A 6969-nucleotide genomic window follows, 5' to 3' on the forward strand; every position below is an offset into this window, starting at 1 on the left:
TAACCCCATCATCAATGGCATTTGGTTGGAAGAATGACTTGTATAGCCAACTCAAGGGCCTAAGCTAAAATCGCTTGCTTCCAGAGTAGTCTCTGGCTGAGCTTAGCCCACTAGCTAGCTGTAGCTAACACTGCCTAGTTAGATAGCAAAATAGTGGTAGCTGGTCGAACAATAATACATTTCACTCAGCGCAAAATACAAACGAATGACCTTGCCGGAATATTTCGTTTCGTCCCTTGATCCTTAATTGAAAAAAATTGAATTTATTTGACACAGACAATTTTATCCAGGGTGTAGCTAATGAAGAAATTCGATTCAGTCCATTCCAAATACATTCCCCTACCTAACATGGTCGCTCCCAGCTCCGATACCACGAAAAAAGGTAGCATTCCAAGTGTATTATTTTACTCCAGCAAATTCCATTTTTCAACGGCTCGTGCACTGCAATTCACGGGGAACGTTCCGTGTATCCTCTTTCTATTCCAAATGTGTTTGTTTTTATATATTTTGTTTAATTGGTGGTATGCGTGTAATCGGAGACCTGCTCCCTCCTCTCTCTCTCATCCCGGACAGTAATGGCGACTGATACATCCTGCTCTCACCCACTCTCTCTCTCTCTCTCTCCCCAGTAACTTTTCCATTAGGGCTCAAAGCAGGGGCGCGACGCTCGTGCATGGTTGCTATGTAATTGTGTGAATTAATCATGTCTGGAAATAGTATTCGCTAATGCCTAAATATTTGGTGGCTTATTTTTGTGATAGTGATTAGAGACCAGTGATTAGGGATCATGTCCACGAGATGGCACATTGTCAACCAGAATAAACATCTACGTAGAGAATGTAATAACCTACATTGTTCAATCGTACATAAGGTTGGACCATCTAGTTTTGCAAATACAGTAGGCTACTGACACATCTTTGTGGTTACTTGTAGTGTGGAGCCAAACCAAGTTATTACATGGTTATAGCAAGTTTATTACAGGGATATGCACATCTGAAAGAAACCATCTGAAGAATTGCAGTAACATTCATGTGAATTACAATAATATTCCATGAGGGTTTTATATGACAGACAAACCTAGTTTTTTTTCAAAATAGTGTACAGCTCTCTGGAGAAATTCAGCGGCAGGTTTTTAATACTACACAATATGCTGCTCACCCTAAGGCCTTTACTTTCAATGCTCCGCTAGTGGATTCTAGGCAGATTTGCAAAACCTTGTTTGTTAAGCTCTTGCTTTTATCTTGACTTAGAGGGAAGGGGGGATCCCTACAGCTTGTCTCTCACTCAACCATAGTCTACACTTCTACACATGTTTTATACTGTTCTGGATTTGGTTCTATCCAGGAGGTACAGTTAAATTTCAACCTGATTTGGTTCTATCCAGGAGGTACAGTTAATTTCAACCTGATTTGGTTCTATCCAGGAGGTACAGTTAATTTCAACCTGATTTGGTTCTATACAGGAGGTACAGTTAATTTCAACCTGATTTGGTTTTATCCAGGAGGTACAGTTAATTTCAACCTGATTTGGTTCTATCCAGGAGGTACAGTTAATTTCAACCTGATTTGGTTCTATCCAGGAGGTACAGTTTTATTTCAACCTGATTTGGTTTTATCCAGGAGGTACAGTTAATTTCAACCTGATTTGGTTCTATCCAGGAGGTACAGTTAATTTCAACCTGATTTGGTTCTATCCAGGAGGTACAGTTAATTTCAACCTGATTTGGTTTTATCCATTAAGATTGACAGAGCCCTAGTAGATAAACTATTCATATGCAATGAAGGTACATGATGATGTTCAACTTACATGTTGTAATGTGCATGTAAAGTATCTGCATCAAGCATCTTATGAAAAACATGTGATAGGAAGTAAGTTTCTGAAAACAATTGTATCAAAGAAAGTGTGTCCCTCACAACTGACAGACACAAAGTTATCAACCCTTTTATACAAGCCTTTTCTACATTGAGTTGGAAATCCAGACATCGCTGTGCTATTTTATTGTTAGCCATCATAATGCAATAGCCTTTAACAGTGAAGCTGAGAGTCCAAGCTCCATTGTCTGGGTCTGTTTTGGGCTCAACTGTCCCTCTTCAATTGTTGCGACATTAAACACCAGGGACGAGCTGGAAGGCTCAGGGAGCTTTGTCCAATTGTTTGTGTCACTTAAGTGTTCATATTTTCATGTTATCCTTCAAACTAAAATCGTTTTTTTAATAGTTCTACGCACTGTTGTTTTGATGATGGCACACTGAAACAGAGTGTAAATATTCTAGTGAGAGTGGGCATTCTGTCCCAACCAACGCTGAATGGTGGAGAGAAAGTGGGAGTTGTTTCACACAGGATCCCAGAGTTCTGGGTTGGCATCTATCAATATGAACAGGAACAAGGCATTGGAATCAGAGCCTTAGTTTTATTTTACATTTTTTATTGAACCTTTAGTTAACTAGTTACTTACAAACTTAACAGACTCAGAGCCAAAAGGCTCATTGCCTCGCTCTCTCTTTTTCTCTCTCTCTCTCTCTCTATTTTTTTTTTCTCTCTCTCTATTTTTTTCTCTCTCAGTGCTTTGCAGCTTACATGTCAAAGGTCAATCAATATAACTTTCACACAGTGTCATCGGTGTCATTGTTGTCACAAGTGATGCAGTAAAAAGAGGAGGAGGGAACGTATTTATTAGCCAATGGTTTAATTCAAATCAGTTCCAAGAGCAGACTATGTGTGAGGTTGCCATGCCATGCAAGTGTGAAGCTTGTGATGGAACAAGAACAACCTGTAAATAGATGTGATAATTCCTAGCAACAGGCAGTAAGTAGTGTGTTCTCATCTGATGTAAGTGTTGGTTGAGAATCTTAACTATTGGTCCTTACACCCTCCTTGTCCTCAGAACAATAAGGTAATTGCCTTCTCTTTCAACTACCCTGCCCGATCAGTATAGTCTGAGTCTACCACCGCCCTGACTCAGGGGTGTGAATACTTATGTAAATAGATATTTCTGTATTTCAGTTTCAATACATTTGCAAAAGATTCTAAAAACATGTTTTCACTTTGACATTATAGGGTATTGTGTGTAAATGTTTGAGAGAAAAATATATATTTAATCCATTTTGAATTCAGGCTGTAACACAATAAAATGTGGAGTAAGTCAAGGAGTATGAATATTTTGTAAAGGCACTGTATAAGTAAGTTGACATTTTCGTTGTCTTGTGGTTGTTATGAAACACTCATGTACTGCTCATGTATGTGGTATGTATGGGTTATAAATGTATGAAGTCCTATACCATTTAAATAACTGTTCATTCTGCTTTTGGCCCTCTTCATGTCAATGATGCGGAGTGGTGTTATCATAAGGAACCATAACAATTAATTTCTCTTTGAGCAAAAAACGAGTTGGGTTTTCCATGCGCGACAGGGTGCCCTTCATAAGGCGTGAAACAGCTGCCTATGGGAGATACTCATGTTAAAAAACCTTAATGACAGCCTCCCACGTTGAACTGGAAGCGTATGCACTTATAAGCTGCTAGAGTATAGACATGCAACTTCCTTCATACCGATTGTTTTCGCAAACACCCCAAAAAATGTATAATTCTTAGGATGGGGATGGGATGTTATTCTATACTGTATATATTCCTGTCAGCACAACACCATGCACGTGTATTAAACATCAATGACACTACAGTACAGCCTGTACAGGAGAAAACTCACAACATCCAAATGGTTCTGTCATTGTCAGCAACAGGTCTTAGTCTGCATTATAAAACATATGCTTTTATACGTTTGGAACAGATGACAAATTAGTCAGGAAAATGCAAAGTGCCTCAATGAAAACAACTCACAACAACCCTTTGATGTTCAGTTGTGCTTAAGGCTTCATTTGTATTATCTGGCGGGGAGGGGGGTCACTAAGGGCTGTAGCTACTACCAGCTTCAAGTCTGTCTGTGTTAGTGAGTGTTTGTGTTCAATTCACAACAATGGTGTCTTCATGCTCTCTGTCTGCAGGTTAAGGTGTTGGTGAGACCTCACTATCAATTGGACCCTTGATCACCTGAGAGAAATCGTCTGTCGCCTCCATTTAACCTCAGTCTGCCCTGCTTGTGTAGATTGCAAACAGGGAGGTAGCTGCTTGTAGCCACCAAGCCACCTGTCACATCCATGTATTTATATGTCCTTTTAGCTAACAGGTGGAAGGAAACAAGACTAAAACGTTTTTTTTCTGTGCATTAGCCAGGAAGGCCACAGCATGTGAATAGAAAGCAGCGTTCAGCCGAGGAAACAGTCTCACAGTGGAAACAAAGCTTGATTAATCACTGTAGCTTTGTGTTGTGGTGATGCTGATTTCTAATGGTCAATGTTTGGCATTATTTCTGATCTATAACTATTATCTCCTTAAGTTTCAAAAGGCTATAGCTTCCTGTGAGAGATGAGGGGCATTTCTTGTAACATCCAATGCAGCACTTATGGTGCATTAGTATTTTGGCTGAAACATAACATACTGTAGGCCTTAGACAAGGAACTCCTAGAATAACCACCACCATCATATCTGTCTTAGATATGTAAGGTCCATCTGTCTCAAGAATAGGCCTTAAAACATTGCAAAACACTTCATACTATATTGACTGCCTTCTTGCTATCGCTATTGAAACTACAGTGACTATGTGGGTAAATTATTAATCTGAAGATAGTGATGTCATTTACGGCAAGTGTGTGCTATATCTCTTTAACTATGGACTTGAAAGGTTGTCAAACAAACAATCACAAATAAAATTCCCCTCAAAGCGATGTACAGTGTATAATCACCTCTAGATTGTGGGAAAAATAAAGGCCTATTGGATTTAGTTTTTTGCTTGGATCAAGTCCTGGTACAGAAGCGAATGTCCTTGAGAGCTGATGGTGAAGTTGCTACATATTACTATAGCAGCCTAAGCTTAATTTTTAATTGAACACTGAGGTCGAGGCAACATTAGTGAGCTCCTCCATTTCATCCATCCCCACCACTGGCCCATGCCTCAGACACACGTCCTTCAGCAGCAGACAGAGAGCAAGGTAAAGATGTTGATGCGCCCAGACCAAGTCTCACACACCACCCAGCCATGCCCATAGACACAACGTTCCTATAATGGACTTAGCCCCTCAGACCACATAAATTTTAATGCTTCCTCAGCACCCACTGGAATGGGGGTCCCCATTCTAATAATTACATTTCTGTGGGCATGCCCACCCAGACATCAAAAACCCAGCTGCAGGCCAATACCCCAGCTTTCTTCTGTCTGTCTCTCTAGGGTTGTTTTCCTAAAAAAGTTACAACCACTTTCTGTTTTGTTTCCTTGCCACGATACTAATGAGTATCGCAATACTGGTATGGTCCCGGCTCTACACAGTACCCCTGCTTCATCTAAAATCTCCTTCTCCACAATCATGAATTATTCACCTCACCAACCCTCAAATCTCTCTCTTTATCTCCTCAGATCTACAGTCTCCTGCCAGTTGTGTTTGAGAGTCCCTCTACATCTTAGCCTGTGGCTCACTGGGCTCTTTGGTCCCTTGTTTACTCTGGAGCTGCAGGGGAAGAGGTGAGCCCTAATAAGCTCCAAACCAGGCTTGACACTGAAATAAAGAACTCCAAACTGAAACAACTGAATCAAAGGAGAGTAAAGAATGTGTATCCTGATACCAAAGAAAGCAGTATTTGTATTTGTATTTCCAATGTGTATCTGACACTGCTGTGTCCTAGGCCTAGGATATCATCCAATTTACATGGATGGTTTCCCCTGTTGTGCACTGAACAGAGATCCTAGGCTCTGAAAGCAAGTCCTTTTTCAGCTCTGCTAGCAGTGTGTTGCGTCTGCATGTCGTTTTTCAGCTCTGCTAGCAGTGTGTTGAGTCTGCATGTCGTTTTTCAGCTCTGATAGCAGTGTGTTGAGTCTGCATGTCGTTTTCTGCTCTGTCAGCAGTGTGTTGAGTCTGCATGTCGTTTTTCAGCTCTGTTAGCAGTGTGTTGAGTCTGCATGTCGTTTTTTTCAGCTCTGATAGCAGTGTGTTGAGTCTGCATGTCGTTTTCTGCCCTGTCAGCAGTGTGTTGAGTCTGCATGTCGTTTTCTGCTCTGTCAGCAGTGTGTTGAGTCTGCATGTCGTTTTCAGCTCTGTTAGCAGTGTGTTGAGTCTGCATGTCGTTTTCATCTCTGTTAGCAGTGTGTTGAGTCTGCATGTCGTTTTCTTCTCTGTTAGCAGTGTGTTGAGTCTGCATGTCGTTTTCTGCTCTGTTAGCAGTGTGTTGAGTCTGCATGTCGTTTTCTTTTCTGTTAGCAGTGTGTTGAGTCTGCATGTCGTTTTCTGCTCTGTTAGCAGTGTGTTGAGTCTGCATGTCGTTTTCTGCTCTGTTAGCAGTGTGTTGAGTCTGCATGTCGTTTTCATCTCTTCTAGCAGTGTGTTGAGTCTGCATGTCATTTTTCAGCTCTTCTAGCTGTGTGTTGAGTCTGCATGTCGTTTTCATCTCTGTTAGCAGTGTGTTGAGTCTGCATGTCGTTTTCAGCTCTGTTAGCAGTGTGTTGAGTCTGCATGTCATTTTTCAGCTCTTCTAGCTGTGTGTTGAGTCTGCATGTCGTTTTTCAGCTCTGTTAGCAGTGTGTTGAGTCTGCATGTCATTTTTCAGCTCTGTTAGCAGTGTGTTGAGTCTGCATGAGTCTGCATGAGTCTGCATGTCATTTTTCAGCTCTGTTAGCAGTGTGTTGAGTCTGCATGTCATTTTTCAGCTCTTCTAGCTGTGTGTTGAGTCTGCATGTCATTTTTCAGCTCTTCTAGCTGTGTGTTGAGTCTGCATGTCGTTTTCAGCTCTGTTAGCAGTGTGTTGAGTCTGCATGTCATTTTTCAGCTCTGTTAGCAGTGTGTTGAGTCTGCATGTCGTTTTCAGCTCTGTTAGCAGTGTGTTGAGTCTGCATGTCGTTTTCAGCTCTTCTAGCAGTGTGTTGAGTCTG

The 6969-nt window shown here is 41.1% G+C and overlaps 1 protein-coding gene across 1 annotated transcript in view; it reads right to left on the bottom strand.

Annotated features, from left to right (window-relative positions):
• The window catches only part of LOC112256837 (rho GTPase-activating protein 5), a 59460-nt gene extending 58860 nt beyond the window's left edge, over positions 1–600 (bottom strand). Inside the window, exon 1 of the mRNA XM_042325302.1 lies at positions 344–600. The gene's annotated coding sequence lies outside the window, so the exon portion shown is untranslated. The remainder of the gene's footprint in view (positions 1–343) is intronic.
• Between the last annotated feature and the right edge of the window lie 6369 nt (positions 601–6969).

Source organism: Oncorhynchus tshawytscha, linkage group LG08 (genome assembly GCF_018296145.1).
Source record: "Oncorhynchus tshawytscha isolate Ot180627B linkage group LG08, Otsh_v2.0, whole genome shotgun sequence".
NCBI classification, from domain to species: Eukaryota; Metazoa; Chordata; class Actinopteri; order Salmoniformes; family Salmonidae; genus Oncorhynchus; species Oncorhynchus tshawytscha.